Here is a 23,271-nt window from a genome sequence, read left to right on the forward strand (position 1 = left end):
CTTACTCAGACATGGTTTGTTTAGGCATCCTTGCAAAACTTGCAGTCATAGGCATCCTTGCAAAACTAGCATTATACGTGCAAATGTCCCAGGATAAAGTATAAACTTTTTTGATGTTTGCAAAACTTGCAAAACTAGCATTATACGTGCAAATGTTCCAGGATAAAGTATAAACCTTTTTGATGTTTCTTCGCTGGGCTAGGCAGTTTTCCAAGTCATAGACATGCTGAAACCATTTGTCACCTCTTTGTCTTGTACAAGATTAAGAATTTGTCCAATGAGGTTATCATTCTGCCCCTGTATTTGTTGGTTTGGAGAGAAGGACTATAGATATATTCATTTCTATATATTTCTTTATGTGATAATGTACTATGCACAATATTCTCTACATTGTTTATTTCACTTAATAATCTATCTTGGACATCTTTCCATGTCAGTAATATAAATCCACCCCGTTCTCTTAAAAGAATGCAAGGCATTCCATTGTATCAATGCACAACAACTAATTTAATTGATCCCCAAATGAAGGATGTAAGGTTTATTTCCCATCTTTTGCTATTGCAAACACTACTGCAATAAACATGCTAGTACACACAATGTATGCACATGTACCCATAGAATGCTTAGTCACAGGATATGGGCACTTTCACATGGATATATAGGGTCAATTTATTATTCACTGAGTTTATATTCATTGATGTTTTAAAACTAACAAGGAAAAGTTTTTCCCTTATGGGCAATAAAGATCTTCCCTACTTTATATTAGTTTAACATTTTAAATAATTTTTTATATTTAAATTTAATATAGTCTTCCTTTAAAGTTAAAACATTTTAGAGTAGGCTTAATCTTCTTTTACTACCATTCCCAAATCTGGGTTAATAAGCCTGGGTCTCTAAGGAACCATTTTGAATAGACATGTTATGTATATAATCCTCTTGATGCTTTTCTGCACTTTGGCTATGCATGCGTATACCTATAGATTTGTAATATTATTTGTGGTTTAAGATTACTTACTTAAGTGGTATATTATTTATGTCATTTTGTGTCTTTTTGTTGTTATGCTGTCTTTTTTTAAATTGAATTTATTGGAGTGACAAATTAATAAAATTATATAGGTTTCAGGTGTATAAGTCTATAACACATCATCTATGTATTGTACAATGTATTCAGCACACCAAGTCAAGTCTCCTTCCATCCCAATTTATCCCCCTCTTTACCTTTACCTCCCTCGCCCTCTCCCCATTTTCCTCTGGCAATCAGCATACTATTGTCTGTCTATGAGTTTTTTGTAGGGTTGGTTTTTTTTGTTTTTGTTTTTGCTTAATCCCTTCACCTTATTCACCCAGCCTCCCAAGCCTTCCCCTCTGACAGCTGTCGGTCTGTTCTCTGTATCTACAAGTCCGTTTCTATTTTGTTTGTTAGTTTCTTTTGTTCATTAGATTCCACACACAAGTGAATTCATATGGTACTTCTCTTTCTCTGACTGGCTTATTTCACTTAACATAGTACTCTCCAGGTCCATCCATGCTTTCACAAAAGGTAAGATTTCCTTCTTTTTAAAACCAAGTGGTATTCCATTGTGTAAATATCCCACAGCTTTTTTATCCACTCATCTACTGATGGGCACTTGAGCTGCTTCCAAATCCTAACTATTGTAAATAATACTGCTATGAACATAAGGGTGCATATATTCTTTTGAATTAGTGTTTGGGGCTGCTTCAGATATATTCCCAGAAGTGGAATTTTGGGTAATAAGGCAGTTCCATTTTTAACTTTTGAGGTAACTCCACACTGCTTTTCACAGTGATAGCATCAATCTGCATTCCCACCAACAGTGCATGAGGATTCCCTTTTCTCCACATCCTTGCCAACACTTATTGTTTGTCGATTTATCAATGATAGCCATTCTGACAGGTGTGAGGTGATATCTCATTGTCCTTTTAATTTGCATTTCTCTGATGATTTGTGACATTGAGCATCTTTTATTTTTAATTTATCTTTATGGTTGAAAGTATTACAGATGTCCCTCTTTTTCCCCCATTGACTCCCTCCACCCCGCATTTGCCCCACTCCCAAGACTTCCCCATAACAATGTCTGTGTCCGTGGGTTATGGTTATAGACAAATAAATTCTTTGTTTAATTTCTCCCCACCCCCTCCCCCACCCTGATATTCCCTCTGAGATCCCTCAGTCTGTTCCATGCTTCTGTCTCTCGATCTATTTTGTTCATCAGTTTATTTTGTTTATTACATTCCACATATGAGTGAGATCATGTGGTACTTGTTTTTCTCTGACTGGCTTATTTCACTAAGCATAATACTCTTCAATTCCCTCCATGCTGTCCCAAAAGATAAATGATCCTACTTTTTTAACAGCTGCATACTATTCCATGGTGTAAATGTACCACAGCTCTTTTATACACTCATCTACTGATGAGCACTTGAGAAAAATGTATATTCTGCAGCATTGGGGTGGAATGTTCTTTAAATGTCAATTAAATCCATCTGATCTAGTGTGTCAGTTAGGGTCACTGTTTCCTTGTTGATTTTTTGTCTGGAAGATCTATCCAGTGAAATAAGTGGGGTGTTAAAATCCCTTAGTATGACTGTCTTGCTATCAATCTCTCCCTTAAAGTTGTCAAGAAGTTTTTTTATAAATTTAGGTGCTCCTGTATTGGGTGCATATATGTTTATCAGGGTTATATCCTCTTGTTGGATCAGTCTCCTTAGTATTATGCAATGAGCTTTCTTGTCTATCATTATGGACTTCATTTTAAAGTCTATTTTGTCCAATATGAGTATTGCTAACTCAGCTATTTTTTTTTTTTATTTCCACTTGCATGGAAAATTTTTTTCCATCCTTTCACTCTCATCCTCTGTGAGTATTTTGTTTTGAGTTGGGTCTCTTGTAGACAGCATATATTTGGGTTATGTTTTCTTATCCATTCAGCCACCCTATGTCCTTTTATTGGAGCATTTAATCCATTTACATGTAAGGTTATTATTAATAGGTCCATATTTCTTGCCATTTTAATTCTTTATGCCTATGTTTCTCTCTACATATCTCCTTATTATTACAGCAGTCCTTTAACATTTCTTGTAGTGCTTCTATTTCTACTTCTAATAGAGCAGCCCCTTTAACATTTCCTGCAATGCTGGTTTGGTAGTGATAAACTCCTTTAACCTTTTTTTGTCTGTGAAGTTCTTTATTTCACCATCTATCCTGAATGATAGTCTTGCTGGATAGAGTAGTCTTGGTTTCAGATCCTTGTTTTGCATTACCTTGAATACTGCATGCCATTCCCTTCTGGCCTGTCTTTATTAATTTCAGAGAGAGGAAAGGAGGGGGAGAGAGAGAGATAGAAACATCAATGATGAGAGAGTCATTGATCGGCTGCCTAGCCCGCAAACCAGGCATGTGCCCTGACCGGGAATCGAACCCCGATCTCCTGGATCCTAGGTCGATGCTCAACCACTGAGCCATGCCCGGCCGGGCTGGCCTGTAGAGTTTCTGATGAGAAGTCAGCTGACAGCCTTATAGGAGCTCCTTTGTAGGTAACAGATTGCTTTTCTCTTGCTGACTTTAATATTCTCTCTTTGTTTTAATTCTTGGCATTTTAATTATGATGTGTCTGGGCATGGGCCTCTTTGGAGTCTTCTTGCTTGGGACTCTCTGTGCCTCCTGAGCTTGTGTGACTTCTTCCTTGACCAGGTTAGGGAAGTTCTCTGCCATTATTTCTTCAAACGGGTTCTCTAACCCTTGCTTACTTTTGACCTCTTCTGGCACTATTTTGATATGAATATTGTTACATTTTAAGTTGTCCCACAGCTTCCTTAAACTGTCCTCTTTTTAAATTGTTTTTTTCTTTTTGGATCTCTGATTGGGTGATTTTTTCTACCCTGTCTTCTAATTTGCTGATTAGATCCTCAGCTTCCCCTAATCTGCTGTTTATTCCTGCCAGTGTAGTCTTTATTTCTGCTATGTCATTCTTAATTTCCTTCATAGTTTCCATATCATTTTTCATGCTGTTGAGCATCTTTACAATCAGTATTCTGAACTCTATATCTGATAGATTGCTTATCTCCATTTCATTTAGCTCCTTTTTTGGAGACTTCTCTTGTTCTTTCATTTGGGGTTTGTTTTTTTGTCTCCCCATTTTGGCTGCCTGTTTGGGTTTGTTTCTATGTATTAGGTAGATTTGCTAGGACTCTCAGTCTTCTTGGATGGTCTCTGGTGCAGGCCAAAGTCAGAAGCAGTTTGTGACTGTCCCTGACTACCCTGTTTGGATCTATCAACAACCCTTGGCTTGAGGTCTCCTTTGCTGGGGCTGAGTATGTTTGGGCAGACCAAGATGCACACCAAAGTCTGCTTTTCCAAGGCCTGGGTCCAGAAGCAGATCAGGCAAAGACTGAAAGCACTCTGAGGTCTGCCTCTGCCTGCAGGCTGATTAATCTGATTCTCTTAATGAGCCTCAGGCTATAGAAACTCCACAGGTTGGGGTGAGAGATTTTCCAGCAGGGTGGAGCAGTTGCTTCCCCTCAGGCAAAAGCTGCTTGGAAGGTAAATGTCTGCTCTGTAGTATGGGGGAATGACTCAGCACAGGAATCCAGAGGGGTGTCCTCGGAGCTCTATTTCTAGAGCCCACATCCTGGATTCTCCTCACACAGCTCTAGGCCACTCTGCCCTCCCTCTACTGGAGCCTAAGGTGAGTGGCTGCACATGAAACTTTGTGCCTTGGCTCTTTAAGTGGGTGCCTGCATTTCCAGCCATCTCTCCCTGGCAGACAGAAACCCTGCTACTTTTCACAGCCAGATGCTATATGGGCACCATTCTCAGTTCTGGTGCTCTTGGCTGGGAAGGCCAGCTTAGGGTTTAGGCCCCAGAGTTCTCAGTGGGAACCCCCCACAGCTGAGATATCCCTCTGGACCTTCAGCTGCTGCCTGTGGGAGGCCAGCCAGCCCTCTCACACCTCTGCACTTCCTTCCAGTCTCTATGCGGTCTCCACTTTTTCTCCTTGGTTATGAGGGTGCTCTCCAGCTCATTTTCAGTTGCAGTTGATTATTCAGGATTGTTTTTCTATATTTTATTTGTAATTCCAGTTTGGTCCTGGAAGAGTGTCAGTGTAGCTTCCACTCAGTCTGCCGCCATCTTTAATCTCTGAGCATCTTTTCATATGTATATTGGCCAACTATATGTCCTTTTTTGAGAAGTGACTATTCAGGTCCTCTGCCCATTTTTTAAATGAATTGTTTTGTTTTTTGGTGTTAAAAATTTTGAGTTATTTATAAATTTTCGATATTAACCCCTTATCAAATTGGTAAATATATTTTTCCATTCAGTGGGTTGTCTTTTCATTTTCTTTATGGTTTCATGTGCTGTGCAAAAGGATTTTAGTTTGATGTAGTTCCAATTGTATATTTTTTTTGTTTCCCTTATTTGAGGAGATACATTAGAAAAAATATTGCTATAAGAGATGTCTGAGATTTTACCACTTATGTTTTCTTCTGGGATTTTTATGGTTTCAAGTCAACATTTACGTCTTTTATCCATTTTGAGCTTAATCTTGTGTATGGTGTAAAAAGGTGGTCTAGTTTCATTTTCAGCATATATCTGTCCAATTTTCCCAACATCATTTATTGAAGAGACTGTTTTTACTCGATTGTATGTTCTTGCTTTCTTTGTCAAATATTGATTGACGATAAAGGCATGGGTTTATTTCTGGGCTCTCTATTCTGTTCCATTGAACTATTTGTCAGTTTGTATGCCAGCACCATGCTGTTCTGATTGCTATCTTCTGATAATATGGTTTAATTTTGGGTAGCCTTATTCCTCCAACTTTGTTCTTCTTTCTCAAGATTGCTGTGGCTATTCGGGATTTTCTTTTTTTAACTTAATAACTTTGTGAGTTCTTTCTATGTTGATCAATGACTGATATAGAAAATACTTTTTTGCACAAGCTGAATATCCATTGAGGGTCAAAGGGCTCTGCTCATTGGACTCAGAGCCCCAGGCTGCTGGAGCAGTCACCATTTTGAATGTTGTCAGGCTCTTCAGAGTTTCCTACTTGTCACAGAAATAACAAGTCATTTACCAGAGCTAGACACATAGTCTTAAACAACCTGAAGAGAGCCACTGAGTGTGGTTCAATTATGTGTCCAGGAGAATAATACTAATTACTCTAATAATCAGTAAAATTGATCAGTTACAGAGCATATACATTTCCCAAATTATTCTCCAAAGTGGTTTTACCATTTTGCATTCCCAGTATCAGACTGCGAGCATATATATCTCTCCATATTCTTTTCAACACTTCTAATTATTGTGGGTTTGGTTTTTTTTAAGTTTTCTAGTCTGATAAGGGAAAAAATTGTGCTGATATAATTTGTATTTTTCTGATTGGTAGTGAAGTTGAACATCTTTTCATTTGTATTGGTCATTTGTAATTCCTCTTCTGTAAGTTACATGTTCAAGTCGTTGGCCATTTTTCTACTCAGTTGTTTTTAAGTATTTTTACTAATTTGTATAAGATCTTTGTATATTATGGATGCAAATACATATGTTATTATTTTTAAAAATTTTTCTTTATTGTTGGAAGTATCACGGACGTCCCCTTTTTCCCCCATTGATTCCCCCCACTCTGCTTCTGCCCCCCCCCACATCTCTCCAAGGCCTTCTCCACACTATTGTCTGTGTCCATGGGTGATGCATATATGCATATAAGTTTTTTGATTAATCTCTCCTCCCCACTCCTCCACCTCACCTTTCCTCAAGGAAGCACAACAAGCAGGCAGGAAGGCCAGACACACCCTGTAAAAGGGGCAAGCCAGGCAGGTAGGCTGTGGGCTGTGGGTCAAGGGGACACAGCAGGCATGCATGGAGGCAGGCCATGCACACTAGATCAGTGAGGTAGTGTGGTTTACAAATACTTAATTTTAATGTACATTGCAAATTTCTCCCCAGATTGTCACTAGATTAAATTAAATTTTTTTGTTGTACTCTATGGGCACAGAAAAAAATTACTTTGAATCTCTCACAAAAAGTCCTCTGAAATATTTGAAAATAATTAACCCCAATTCCTTAAACATCTCCTGATATTTCAGGAGACTGATAATTCAATTTCTTTAGTCACATTTCCACTTTTTCTGCACCTTATTATTATAGTGACCTACTATAAACACCATATAGATCAATGGGACAGAACAGAGACCCCAGAAATAAACCTATGCCATTAGGGTCAATTACTATTTGACAAAAGAGGCAAGAATATACAGAGGAATAAAGACAATCTCTTTAATAAATAGTGTTGAGAAAACTGGACAGGTACATGCAAAAAAATGAAATTAGATCAACAACTTACACCATATGCAAGATTAAATTCAAAATGGATAAAAGACTTAAATGTAAGTCGTGAAACCATAAAAAATCCTAGAAGGAAACAGACATAGGCAGCACAATCTCAGACATCTCAAGTGGCATAATTTTCACTGATACATCTCCTAGGGCAAGAGAAACAAAGGGAAAAAATAAACAAACAGGACTACATTAAACTAAAAAGCTTCTGCACAGCAAAAGAAACCATCCTCAAAATTCAAAGAGAACCACTGTATGGGAGAACATATTTGCCAATGATACATCTGATAAGGGTTAAGTTCTAAAATATATAAAGAACTCATGCAACTCAACAAAAGGAAGAAAAATAACTCAATTAAAAAATGGGCACAGGATCTGAATAGACACTTCTCCAAAGAGGATATCCAGATGGCCAATGGACATAGGAAAAAATGCCACTGTCACTAATTAGAAGAGAGATGCAAATTAAAACTGCAATGAGATTTCACCTCACACCTGTCAGAATGGCTACCATCAATAAATCAAGAAAAATCAAGTGCTGGCTAGGATGTGGAGAAAAAGGAACCCTAGTACAGTGCTGGTGGGAATGAAGATTGATGCAGCCACTATGGAAAACAGTATGGAATTTACTCAAAATATTAAAAATGGAACTACCGTTTGACTCAGCAATTCCACTTCCTAGAATATATCCTAAGAAGCCCAAAAACACCAATCAGGAGAAATATATGCACCCCTATGTTCATAGCAGCAGTATTTACAATAGCTAAGATCTGGAAACAGCCAAAGTGCCCATCAATAGATGAGTAGATAAAAAAAACTGTGGTATATTTACACAATGGAATACTATGCAGCTATGAAAAAGAAATATCTCTTAACCTTTGTGATAGCATGGATGGACCTAGAGAATATTATCCTGAGTGAAATAAGCCAGTCAGCCAGAAAGATAAGTATCACATGATTCACTTATATTTGGAATCTAATGAACACAATAAACTGGCAAAGAAAATAGGTACAGAGGCATAGATGCATGAACAGACTGACATATGTCAGAGGGGCCAGTGTGGGGAGATGGTAAGAGATTAACCAAAGAACTTATATGCATATATGCACAGCCAATGTACACAGAAAATAGTGTGGTGAAGGCCTGGGGTGTTGCAGGAGCTGGGAGGAAGGTCCGGGGGGGGGGGGGGGAGTGTCGGTGAACAAATTGGGTGACATCTGTAATACTGTCAATAATTAAAAATAGAAATATATATATAAATTCACACACTGTAAAAATTACACAAATTTTAGGGTTACCATTTAATGAATTTTAACAAATCCGTCCACTCATGCAGCCCAAGCCCATTGAGATAGATACATCGCTTCCAAGAGTTCTTGGTGTTTTTAGTGCATTCTTTTTGCAATTAAAACTGATGATCAGTTTTTGCCAATGACTATAGATCCTGTTTATATTTTGACACTGTAAATGAAAATATGTCAATGCTAAAAATTCAAATGGTATTTTTCTTCCAAGTGGTGAGAACATATAAACAGTACCATTCTGCTCCTTGGTTTTACTTTTATCACCTTACAATATATCTTGGTTATACTTCCATACACACTGAGTTACTAAATCCTTTTAATAGATACATAATATTCAATAATATGAATTTAATGTAATTTATATAATTATCCCATTATTGATGAAAATTTTGAGTTGTCCAGTTTTTCACTGAACAATGAAAGGTTACAATGAAAAACTATGTAGATATTTATCTCCACACTTAATTTATTGTGTCATTAGGATGCTGTCCTAGAAACTGGATAATGGGACTTTAAGGCAGAATTTACTGCCATGCACATTTTGCACACCCAGAAAGCGGTGTGTGTGGTTTCTATTTAAATGTTTATTTTCCATGTTTCTAGAACTGGCAAGATAAAGCTTTACTGTATTCTAAGAATGGGGACCAAGTAGTGATCAAAAAATGAAAAAACATTTTGGGGTTTCTGGGCTAGGAATTCAAGCATCATAAAGCACAGGAACAAAGGGAGCTAGAACAATCATCATCATCATCATCATCATCACAACAAGAACCTGAAAACTATATCATCATCAGCACCATGAAGCAAGAAATGGAATAGAAAACGTGTAATTATCTAGGGAATTCGTGAAGTCCAAAAACTTAGAGTAATGGTTTTCAAACTTGAATTCATATCAGAATCACCGGCAGGGTTATTAAAACACAAATTACTAAGCCCCACTCCAAGAGTTTCTGATTCATCAGGTCTTTTGTGGGACCTGAGAATTTGAGTTTCTTACAAGTTTTCAGGTGATGCTGCTGCTGCTGGTGCAAGGAGCATACTGACAAGTACTTATCTAGAAAAGAGAGACTAGAAAGATAAATCTCACATTTCAGTCTACATTGGCCAAAATATTGTTCCAATTTTTTCTTTAGCCCACATGTACAAATTTATGTGGACAAAGATCCAGTGATAACAATTTCTTTCAACTTTTGTTTGGATCTCCTTTTTCCATGTTTATGACACCATGCCAATTTCCCTTTAATCACTCCTCCCTTAATGTCCCGTATCTCGAACTCTCCATTACAAGACTGATATTAGAAATTTAAAATTTAATGAAAAACATCTTCAGAAACTGAATTTATCAAGTCTGAAATGTAGGTACAGATTTTTCTCATACATGCTTGCATAGAGTCTATCTAGACAAAATATACAGATTTAATATGTGTACTAGACAGCTGAATTAACTACCTTTCTCTAGGTGCAATGTGTATTAATGCTAAACCAAAAACATGCTGAATTGAAAAAAGAGAATTACAAGTATGAGTGTGTATGCATATACACAGTATTCCTCTGGGCTATTTAGCCTATATATGTATTTATTGGTTTCAGAGAGAGGAAAGGAGAGGGTTAGAGAGATAAAAACATCAATGATGAAAGAGTCATTAATCGGCTGCTTCCTGCACGCCCCTGACTGGGGATCGAGCCCGCAACCCGAGCATGTGCCCTGACTGGGAATCGAACACCGCTCAACACTCAACCACTGAGCCACACCCAGCTGGGCAAGGCTATTTAGCTTTTGAAACATTAAATTTATACAAGCCTTTCAGGAACACACCACCTCCATATGTCACAAAATATCTTCATACAGTATATATATATTTGATTACATGCCTCATTTTGCTATTTATCTTATTTTTACATGGCTGATGTGTTAAAACTAAACTTCACTTCCAAATGAAAATAATAGTCAAAGTAATGTTAGATTGTGCAGTTCAAAAGCACATAATTCTAAAAAGCATTTACTGAACACCCATTATGTAATATTCAGTAGGTACTAGGAGACAATGGTTCCTGCCCTTGAGTATTTCATAGTCTAGTGAGGGAAACAGATGTAAATAATAACTACAAGGCTATGTGAGAAGGGTTATTATCAAAGCATGAAAAAAGTAGTGTGAAATCACAAAGAAATGAACTGCTTCTTTTTTTCCCTTGAGGAATCAAAAAAGTCTTGATAAAAATTCAGTCTTGAAAGAGTTGCTTAATGAAAAGATAAGAAAGGCCATTTCAGACAAAGGCACTTGTGCACAAGGAAAATTTTGGAGGTATGAAAGAGCTTAATGTATTCAGGGAAGAGTGAGAAATTTGGTGTGCCTGGATTCTAGGTGATAGGTATGGAAGCAGTGGTAGATAAAATAGGAAATGTGGGCAGGAGCTAGATTATGAAGGACTTTGGAACCTATCCTAAGGAATTTGAACATTTTAGTGAGTAGTGAATCTTTAAAGGAAACAGATGTTGTTTATCTGTTAGAACTAAAACATTTCATTCACCTTGCATGCTTTATTAATGTATTTATTAATTCAACAAAAATATATCAAGAACCTACTATGTGAAAAGCACTATACTAAATCACATTGAGAACTACAAAGATAAATCAGACACAGTCAAATAACAAGCTCCTTAATCTTATATCCTAGTGAATTGTTCTTATTACTCTCAAACACATGCATACACAAAACAAATAAAAAAATCTTGAGCAGGAACAGGAGAAAGTACTATGGACAAAATTATATCCCCCCCAAATTCACGTGTTGAATCCCTAATCTCCAATGTGATTGTATATGGAGATAAAACTTTTAGGAGGTTAAAACAAGTCACAAGAGTGAGGTGTTAATCCAATAAGCCTGGTGACCTTATAAGAGAAAGAGAGAGAAACCACTCTCTCTTTCTCTCTCTCTCCTCTGTGCACATGTACTGAGGAAAGGCTGTGTGAATACATAGTGAGAAGGTGGCATCTTCAAGCCAGGAAGAGAGCTCTCACCAGAATCAGACCATGCTGGCATCCTGATCTTAGATTTCCAGCCTTAAGGACTATGAGAAAATACATTTCTGTTGTTTAAGCCTCCAATGTTATTTTGTTACGGAAGCCTATGCAGACTAAGATGGAGATAGAGAGCATTGTTGAGTTGGTTTTGCACAAGAAGTCATGGTAAAATCTTGGAGTAAGTGAAGATTTCTGAGCTCATTTTGGCCAAGTGCCCACTGAGTGCAAGAATCAATTCTATAGTATCCCTTGGCTTATAGCCATCCAGTGATAAAGGGCTCACTACTTAATGAGGCAGCACATACCATAATGGATAACTTTGACAGTATAAAATGTCCTATACCAACAAGCAACCTGTCTCCCTCTAATTTCCATTAGTCCTGCATTTTGCTTTCCAGAGCCACCCAGCACAGATTGGTAACTCTAAGATTGTTAACTATAAGAAGCAACAAGTGTTCATTAAAAAACCAAGACTCCTTTCAACTTTACAATTATAAATTGATGTGAGTTTGAAGATTTGTGATTGTTCCAGGAACCACATTTGGAAAACAAATACTGACTAGGAATGCATACCAGAAAATTTACTTTAAGTCATTTACCTGCAACATGGGTCTCTGCAATAGCTGCTGCTGCAGCTGAGCTATGTTCCCTATGACCATAACCTACGGGTTGAGGTTCTGTATGGCTGAGTTTCCTCCAGCTCTTCAAGAACTCTCAGTGTTGCCACAGCATACTGTAACATACATGCATTTTATTATAACAATAAAGTCCTTTCTTTGCACATAAGACACTGGAAATTTACTTGGATTATGAAGTATGATCTAATAAAATTACTCTAGGTTATTGATCAGAAAAACTGGGCTCTCTTTTTGTGTCACTTAGAAATCATCACTTAGCATGGGGAACTGCTTACCATTTCTATGTTTCAATTTTCTTACCTGTAATATGTGAATATTATTGGCCATTCCATTATGAATATGTGGTGAAAATAAAATGAAAATTTCTTAAGAAATAGTCTACACTGGCTTATTCTAAAACCTCTTGAGAGAGTTATTTTTCTGAGGATATATAATAGACAGACTTTTCTCAATTTCTTCCACTATGCCCAACTTTATATATGGAATGCATATATACATATATGTCTATACACTTGTGTGTGTGTGTGTCTGTGTGTGTGTATGTACACACACATATGAGCCCAAACAGGAAAAAAGCCCCCCCAAAAATCTTACTTTCTCTATCCAAAAGACCAAGAGAAAGACAGCCTAGCAAGACAGAAAATTATTCCAGCTAAAAACCACAGAAAAAGCTGTGGTCCCATACACACCAGCAGAGGCCAAGTAGAAAGCCAAGTCTCCCATGCTAACCAGGCTGTAATGAGGTGTCCCAAACACCCTGCTAGGGAGTTGTCTCAGAAGGCCAAGTAGGGAGCTGAGATTCCATCCATCATTGCTGGACAGAATGAGGTTCTCCTCCTCCTTGCTCCATTTCCTCCCACCTGTGGGCCCCCCTCCACCACACTGTCAGTGAAGACCATGTGGGGAGCCTAGACTTTTACCCCCATCTGGCAATAACAAGGTGCCACTCCCCCTCCTCACTAGGGTGGTATCAAAAAAAACTCCTAGAGAAGAGTCAAGTCTTTCACCATCACCCAATGCTATAAGAAGGCCATCATATGTTGTTGTCAGTGGATACCCCTTGGGGAACAGTAATGAGGAACACCTAATTCCCCCATTCAGGGAGGTATCACTGTAAGCATAGTGGGGAATGGAGACTCCTACCCCCTTTCAGCAGTAATGAAAAGCCCCCTTTTGTGACCAATGGAGGCCAAGTAGAGAAACTGGACTTTTACCTGGCTGTAATGTGGTGGCACTTCCACTTCCTCTGAGGGAGTGGTCTTAGGGGAGGCCAGCTGAAGTAGAAGGTCTAAATAGGAACAATAGACTCATAATATTGCAAATCCAGGTTTCATTAAAAAAATCACTTGTAACAAGAATCAGAAAGATATCTAGCTGGATGAAAAAAGACAATGAATAGATACCAACACCAAGATAACAGAGATATAAGAATTATCTGAAAAGGATGTTAAAGTAGCCATCACTAAAATGTTTCAACAAGCAATTATGAACACATCTGAAACAAATGACAATTATAAAGCCCCTGGGGGAAAAAGATCTCAGCAAACAAACAGAAGATATGATAAAGAACCAAATGAAATTCAACAAAATTGTAGATTACATGATCAAAACATAAATATCATTTGCACATCTATATACTAACAATGAACAATCTGAAAAGGATATTAAGGAAACATTTTATCCCTATTTAAAAAGGATCAAAAAGAATAAAATATATAAGAATAAATTTAACAAAAGATACAATGTTTATACAACTGAAAATTACAAAACATTGCTGAAATATAAGCAGGGAAGACCTGAATAAATGGAAAGGCATCCTGTGTTCATGAACTGGAAGATTGGATATTATTAAAATGCCAATACTCCTGAAAACATTTCACAGGTTAAATGAAATACCTATCAGTATACCTACAGCCATTTTTCACAGCAATAAAAGAGCTTATAATAAAATTCATATGGAGCCTGGCCAGGTGTGGCTCAGCAGTTGAGCATCAACCTAGGATCCAGGAGATGACAGTTCAATTCCCAGTCAGGGCACATGCCCGGGTTGTGGGCTTGATCCCCAGTCAGAGGCGTGTAGGAGGCAGCCAATCAATGATGACTCTTTCATCATTGATGTTTCTATCTCTCTCTCCCTCTCCTTTCCTCTCTCTGAAATCAATTTAAAAAAATCATATGGAGTTTCAAGGTACTCAAATAGCTAAACAACCTTGAGAGAAAACAAAGTTGGAATACTCACACTTCCCAATTTTAGAACTTATTACAGAGTTACACGAATTAAAACAGTGTGTTACTGGCATAAGGATAACATAGAGGTCAACAGAATAGAATAGATAGTCCAGAAATAAACTCCCAAATTTCTGGTCAATTAATTTTCTTTCATTTTTCTTTTTTTCTTTATTTTATTATTTTATTTTTTGTTCTGTTTTGTTTTGTTTATTTTTGTTTAAAATATTACAGATGTCCTTTTTTCTCCCCAAGAGCCCACTCTACCCCTTCCCCTCCCCCTCCCCAGTCTCTCTCCCCACTACTGTCCGTGTCCTTGAGTTGTGCATATATGCATATAAATTCTTTGGTTAATCTTTCTCCCTCCACCCACCTGCCCTCCTCCATCCCTCTGACATTCATCAGTGTGATCTATGCTTCCATGTCATTGAATCTATTCTTTTCAACAGTTTATTAAGTTGTTTAGATTCTACATATAAGCGAGATCATGTGATGTTTATTTTTCCTTCCTGGCTTATTTCACTTAGCATAATATTCTCCAGGTCCATCCATACTGTCCCAAAGTGTATGAGATCCTTCTTCTTTACATCTGTGTAGTATTCCATGGTGTATATGTCCCACAGCTTTTTGATCCACTCATCTACTGATGGGCACTTGGGCTGTTTCCAGATCTTAGCTATTGTAAATTGCACTGCTATGAACATAGGGGTGCATATATTCTTTCTGATTAGTGTTTCAGGATTCTTAGGGTATATTCCTAGAAGTGGGGTCACTGGGTCAAAAGGCAGCTCCATTTCTAATTTCTTGAGGAACCTCCATACTGTTTTCCATAGTGGTTGCACCAGTCTGCATTCCCACCAGCAGTGTACTAGGGTTCCCTTTTCTCCACATCCTTTGCCAGCACAAGTCGTTTGTTGATTTGTTGATGGTAGCCATTCTTACAGGTGTGAAGTGATACCTTATTGTCATTTTAATTTGCATCTCTCTGATGATTAGCTACATTGAGCATTTTCTCATGTCTCTTGGCCATCTGTATGTCCTCTTTGGAGAAGTGCCTATTCAGGTCCTTTGCCCATTTTTTAATTGGGTTGTTTGTCTTCCTCTTGCTAAGTAGTATGAGTTCTTTGTACACTTTGGAAATTAGTCCTGTATCCGATACATCCTTGGCAAATATGTTTTCCCAGACCATGGGATTTCTTTGTATTTTGAGGCTATTTTCTTTTGCTGTGCAGAATCTTTTTAGTTTGATGTAGTCCCATATGTTTATTTTTTCTTTTGTTTCTCTTGCCCTAGATGTGTCAGTGAAAATTCCACTACATGGGATGTCTGTGACTTTACTACCTATGTTTTCTTCCAGGATTTTTATGGTTTCGTGACTTATGTTTAAGTCTTTTATCCATTTTGAGTTTATTTTTATGTATGGTGAAAGTTGGTAGTCTAGTTTCACTTTTTTGCATGTATCTGTCCAATTTTCCCAGCACCACTTATTGAAGAGACTATCTTTACTCCATTGTATGCTCTTGCCTCCTTTGTCAAATATTAACTTACTATAATGGCGTGGGTCTATTTCTGAGGTCTCTGCTCTGTTCCCTTGATCTATATGTCTGTTGTTGTACCAATACCAGGCCATTTTGATTGCAATGGCTTTGTAGTACAGTTTGATATCCGGTAAAGTAATCTCTCCCACTCTGTTCTTTTTTCTCAAGATGGCTGCTGGTCAATTAACTTTCAATAAGGGCACCAAGACTATTAAATAGGGAGAGAATATCCTCTTCAATAAATGATGCTGGGACAACTCGATGGCCACATGCAAAGAATGAAATTGCATACACTTCACACTATATAAAAAAATTAACTCTGTGTTAATCCAGGATTTAAATATAGAAGGTAAACCCATAAAAACTCTTAGGAGAAACAATAGTGTTAAATCTTCCTGACCTTAGATTTGGCAATTATTTCTTAAATGTGACACCAAGAAGAGCACAAGCAACAAAAGAAAAAAATAGATAAATTAGATTTCATCAAAATTAAAAACACTATGTATCAAAAGACACTATCAAGAAAGTTTAAAAGACAGCCATGACTGGTGTGGCTCAGTTGGTTGAGCACCAAAAAGTTGTTGGTTTGATTCCTGGTCAGGGCACATGCCCAGGTTTTGGGCTTGATACCCAGTATGGAGCATGCAGGAGGCTGCCAATGAGCGATTTTCTCTAGTATTAATGTTTCTCTCTCTTTTCTTCTTCTCTCTAAAGTCAATAAAAACATATTTTTTAAAAAGATTTTATGATAGATTACCCATAGAATGGGGGAAAATATTTACAGACCATTTATCTGATTAGGGTCTATTATTCAGAATCTATAAAGAAATGTTACAGTTCAAAAACATACACACAAACATCTCAAATAAAAACGGGGAAAAGGAATTGAATAGAAATTTCTCCAAAGAAGATACACAAATGGCCAATAAGCACACTAAAAGATGCTCAGCATCAATAATCATTAGGGAAATGCAAATCAAAATCATAATGAAGTAACACTTTGCCCTCATTAGGATGACTATAATAATGGTGATGATAAAGCACCAAAGAATTATAAGTGCTTATAACAATGTGGAGATATTGGAACTCTCATATATTTGCTGATGGGAAAGTGAATCTCTTGTGGAAAACTGGCAATTCCTCAAAAACTTAAGCATAGAATTGCTCCATGACCCAACAATTCCATTCTTGGATATATACCCAAAATAATTAAAAACAAGTGTTCAAAAAAACGACTTATACACAAATATTCACAGCAACATTATTCACAATAGCCAAAAGGCAGAAAGAACACATGTGTTCACAAAGTGATGAATGGATAAAGAAAATGTTGCATATCCATACATTGGAATATTATTCAGCTATTAAAAGAAATGAAGTACTGATATGTGCTACAACATGGATGAACCTCAAAAACATTATTCTTGATGTAAAAAGCCAAACACAAAAGGCCAAATATCGCATTACTCCAATTATAACCAGAATAGACAAACCAATAGAGACAGAAAGTATATTAGTAGTTGTCTAGGACTTGGTGGAGAAAAGAATGAGAAGTGACTACTTAATGTGTATGCGTTTTTTGTTTTTTTTTTTTAAATTTATCTTTATTGTTGAGAGTATTACAGGTGTCCCATTTTTTGTCCCCAATTGACTCCCTCCACTTCACTCCCACCCCCTCCCCAGGCCTTCAGCCCGTTATTGGCTGTGTCCATGGGCTATGCATATATGCATATAACTTCTTTGGTTAATCTCTTCCCACCCTCCACCTTCTTCCCTCTTCCCTCTGAAATATGATCATCTGTTGCATGCATCCATGTCTCTGGATCTACTTAGTTCATCAGGTTCTTTTGTTTACTAGTTTCTTGTTAAAGAAGACCTTTCAACTTTTCCTGTAGTGCTGGTCTAGTGGTGATGAACTTCTTTAGCTTCTTCTTATCTGTGAAGCTCTTTACCTGACCTTCAATTCTAAATGATAGCTTTGCTGGGTAGAGCAATCTTGGTTACAGTTCCATGTTTTTCATCACTTTGAATATTTCTTGCCACTCCCTTCTGGCCTGCAAGGTTTCTGTTGAGAAATTAGGTGACAGTCGGATGGGTGCTCCCTTGTAGGTAACTAACTGCTTTTATCTTGCTGCTTTTAAGATTCTCTCTTTGTCTTTAACCTTAGGCATTTTAATTATGATATGTATTGCTGTGGGTCTCTTTGGGTTCTTCTTGTTTGGGACCCTCTGTGATTCCTGGACTTGTAAGTCGATTTCTTTCCCCAGGTAAGGGAAGTTTTCTGTAATTACTTTTTCAAATAGGTTTTCAGTTTCTTGGTCTCTTTCTTCCCCTTCTGGCACCCCAATAATACAAATGTTGGGCCTCTTGAAGTTGTCCCAGAGGCTCCTGGTGCTATCTTCATATTTCTGGATTTATTATTATTTTCTGTTTTGCTCTTCTGGTTGGGTGTTTTTTGTTTCCTCATGTTCCAAATTGCTGATTTGATTCTCAGCATCCTCTACTGTTGATTCCCTGTAAATTATTCTTCATTTCAGTTCATGTAGCCTTCATTTCAAATTGGTACTTTATTATGTTATTGATTTTCTCAGTTATTTCCCTAATAGTCTGCTTGAGCATCTTTATAAACAAAAGTCTGAACTCTGTATGTGTTAGCTTGCTTGGATCTATTTCATTTATTTCCTCCTCTAGAGATTTCTTCTGTTCTTTCATTTGTGACATGTTTCTTTGTCTCCACATTTTGGCTGCTTCCAGATGTCTGTTTTGTATTAGGTAGAGCTGCTATGTGTCCTGGAATTTGTAGAGTGGCTTTGTGTAGTAGGTGTCCTGTAGGGCCCAGTGGCTCAGCCTCCCCAGTCACCTGAGCTGGGCCTTCTAGGTGCTCCCCTGTGTGGGCTCTGTGCACTGTCCTGTTGTAGTTGAGCCTTGATTGCTGTTCGTGTCACTGGGAGGAACTCACCCCCAGGCCCATCAGCTGTGAGGACCAGCTGCAACCACAGCCAAAGAGCTGCTGTTCTGGAGACTCCCCTATAAGGCAGGATTTACTTCAGTGGGGCTTTGGTGTTCACCAAGTGCGCCCCTGTAGCATGTCACTCTTGGATGTGGCAGGATTGTAATCCAGTGTGGTTGAGTCTGAGCACCAGGTGCACTGTCTCTGGGGCCTCCCAGGAGGTGCAAAGTCAGCCTCTGCCAATGTATTGCCCAGGGCCACCCAGCATGAGCTACACAACAAATCGTAGTTGACTGCTACTTGTGCTGGGCTTGGAGGTGCCTCGGAGAGGCCAAGCTATGAACCAATTCAGGCTGCCACTAGTGTCAGGCCTGGGGGCACTTATCAAGCTATATGGGGCACGCTGCTACTTGTTTGAGAGGTTTTAGGAAAGTCCTAAGCATGAGGCTCGAGAGGCCGAGAGGCCACTTGCAGAGAAAAGCTACTGTAAATGGCCTGGATGAGCTTGCAGGTGGGGAGGGGCAGGGCCTCTGGGAATCACAGGGGCAGGGCCAAAGGTGTGAGTCAGGTGCTGGTGGTTCAAATATGGTGCCTGCCTGCCAGCTGTGTGGGGAGGGCTCACCAAAGGAGCAATGGCCTCTGCCAGCTCCTCTGTCTGGGAGAAAGCTGCCCCTCCACCTCTTGCCCCAATTTCAGGCAAGTTAGTTCCTCCCCAAGTGTCCCAGGTTCCTTTCAAGCTGCTGCTTGGTGCTGGGGCTCAGAGGGAGCTGAGTGAGTCTGTGCACAGGCCCCTTAAGAGGAAAGCCTGGGGCTCCTGCAGCCTCTGCCACCCTCAGCCACAGTCCCCACTGGTTTCACAGCCCAGAGTTGTGGGGACTTCTCTTCCTGGCCCTGGAGCCCTGGGCTGGAGGCCCGATGTGAGGCTAGGATCCCTCACTCCTCCGGGAGGCCTCCACCACCGAGATGTCCCTCCTGGGCTTAAACTGCGGTACCGGGTGTGGGCCCGGGCCCGTGTCTCCAGGATTCAGCCCCGATCCCCTCAAATCTCCACCCCTCCTACCAATCTCGATGTGTCTTCAGTTCCCTGGTTGTGGAGCTTCTGTTCAGCCAGATCTCAGGTGGTTCTGAGTGATGGTGGTTCTGTATTTTAGCTCTAATTTTGATGTGGGTGCAGCTGTTTCCTATACCTCCATCTTGTTTCTCTCTGTATGCGGTTTCTACTTTGGGTAATGAAAATGTTCTAGAACTAGGTAATGGTAATGGCTGCACAACATTGTGAATGAATTAAATTTTACTGATGGTAAAATTTCTATTGTGTGTATTTTATCACAATTAAAGAAAAATAACCAAATTGAAGTTTTAGAACTAAGAAAAACACAATCAACACAATTTAAAACACAATGGATAGGTTCATAAACAGAATGGAGGGGACAAGTAAAATAAGCAGTGAAGTTGAAGTTAGCAGAATAGAAATTACACAATTCAAACAACAGAGAGAAAATGTATTTTAAAATTGAACAGAGCCTTAAGGACCAGTGGGGCAATAATAAAAGATTTATTATTCAATAAATCAAGTAATATATATATTTAGGACCCAGCTGTGATATAAAATTGCAAAGGATGACAGAAAAGTCTAAGACATAGACTCTACTTTTGAGCCACTTACTACCTAGACATGTAGATGAGAATTGATACAATTGATATAATTTATCAATTAGAATATATACTTTTTTGCTGACATTTTTGAAGTCAGAATGACATTTTAGAGACAACTGAATGCAATAAGCAAAAGACAACATATAATATGTGACAAAGTAGTATGAATAAGCAAAGAGTCTTCATAATAGTTCAGAGGATAAATCATTGTAATCTGAAGTAGTAAGGGAAGATTACACACTGGTGAGAATGAATAGCGCCTTTTGTATGGATAAGACTACAATAGACAAAAGACAGGTAAGTGGTTTAAATGGAAAAGTAAAGATAACGTAATTGGGCAGAAGGTATAATATAAGAAAGAACTAGTAATTGGGAATATGCAGATCACGTTTTAGATAACAGGGTATGGGCCAGTTTGGCTTGAGTAGACTATTCATTATAAAGAAAAATAGAGTGTGATAATTGTGGAGCAGGTAATTCCTATCAATGATTCCCAGTTAAGAAGGATAACATATTTAAAAATCATCTTAAAAGTATCAAACTACTAACTGGATAAGAATTACTTTTCAAAATCTAGGAGAAAGCAATATTCCAGGAAGGTAAGTCGAGTACTGAAAGCTGCTTTTGCTCTGAGGCCTTTTGACAGTCTGGGATATATAGCTGTGAAATTGAGCAGTGGTTTTGGCAGTGGCACACAGTGAAGGCAGACAGAATTCAAAGCCCAAAACCTTATCAGAGTGGTGATTCTGAAAAACACCCTTTCTCAAAAACCTCTGACCTCAATGGGCTACCTTCTCATGATAAAAGAGAATTGGACTCACCATTCCTTGCAATTGCAAAGCAGTTCATGAGTAGTTTAGGGACTTTTAAGCCAGGAACTTAGATTAGCATTGTCCCAAATTGCTGATGCACCCTGATGCCTGGCAGAAGCAAATAAATAAATAAATAAATATAAAAAATCTTGGTGAGGGCATCTTTATCCTCTATCTTGAATTATTCTAATTAATAATTATTAAGATCTAAATGTCAGCCTTCAGTCAAAGGCAAACTGGCACATACAGAAACAACATATCATGTGTATGAACCAACAGGAAAATAGCAGAAACACGTTCACAGAACTTCAGATTTTAGACTTATCAGCCACAGAGTATGAAATATCTATAGTTACTGTGCTTTAAGAAATAAAAGACAAGCATGTATATGGTCTGCATGGGACAAGAAGTCATAAAAAGTTATATAGCATATATGACAAAGAATCAAGCATACTTTAAGAACTGAACAATTAAATGTGAAAACTAGAAGTTTTTGGTGGTTATAATAGCAGATTAGACACAACTGAAGAGAAATTGATGAACATAAAATGAGTCAAAACAAAGCATGCAGAATAAAACACATAGAAAAAATATGATAGAATATACAGAAAGAAGAGAGGGTAAGAGATACAAGAGAGTGAGAAGGTTTGAAATATGTTTAATTGGCACATGGAAGGAGAGAAGAGAAAAAAATAGGACAAAAGTAATATTTGAGATCATAATTGTCAGTTTTTCTAAACTAGTAAAAAACTCAACCCATAAAAATTTATAGCCCTAGAAATATCAACCAAAATAAATAAAAAGAAAGCCACACCTGGAAATATCATAATGAAATTGCAGTAAAACAAAGACATAGAGGGAATCTTGAAAGCATCCTGAATTTAAAAATAGTAGATTACCTTCAAAGTTGAAAATGAGATAACAGTTGATGTCTCAGAAGCAACAAGGGAAATGGGAAGACAATATAATAATAACTTCAATTTCTTAAAAAATAACTACTAACTTAGAAATCTGCAGTCAGCAAAATTATCACCTAAAAATAAAGACTTAAACAAACAAAAAGCAAGATGTGCACTAGAAGATCTGAACTAGAACTAAAGGTATTCTAAAGGATGTACTCCTGTAGAATGAAGGAAAGAGTGAAGAGCAAATAAAGTGGTAAACATATGAGTAAATTTAAATAAACATAGACTATGTGATACAATCATAATCCTCTGGAGGATTTTAATAATATATAATTAAAACAGGAACAATAGCATAGAAATCTGAAGGTGGGTAAACAGAATTAAATTCTTTTTAGAAATAATGAAAGGTAAGTTTAGACAAGAGTGTTGAAACCACGTTATTAGGAAGATTAAATGCCAAAATAATGAGTTAGCACTTCAATGAAGAGACAATAGATTTAGGCATTTAATGAAACAATGTGAAAAATATATTAAGAAAATGAGCCTGGACTTTTGCTTAAGTGGCCTAGAAGAAAGAAACACAAGAGACAGAAGTACCAGCACAGTAAACTAGGTGTCAAATAGCAAGGACAAAATACGGTGGTAGCAGTAGGAAGTAAAAGGCATGGATAATATGAGAATAATTGAGAAGGAAGAACAGACAGAACTTGGTGACTGACTGGGTGTAGAAGGCTGACAGACAAAGGAGTAAAGATGATCCTGAGGTTTCACAACTACCGAAGTGGGAGAGAAGCTTATTAATGGAAATAATTGTCAAAAGAAAAGTCACTTTGCAGGAAGGGTAGCAAAGTTAGTGAACTTATTTCA

This window comes from Miniopterus schreibersii (genome assembly GCF_964146895.1).
Source record: "Miniopterus schreibersii genome assembly, chromosome: X".
Taxonomy (NCBI): domain Eukaryota; kingdom Metazoa; phylum Chordata; class Mammalia; order Chiroptera; family Miniopteridae; genus Miniopterus; species Miniopterus schreibersii.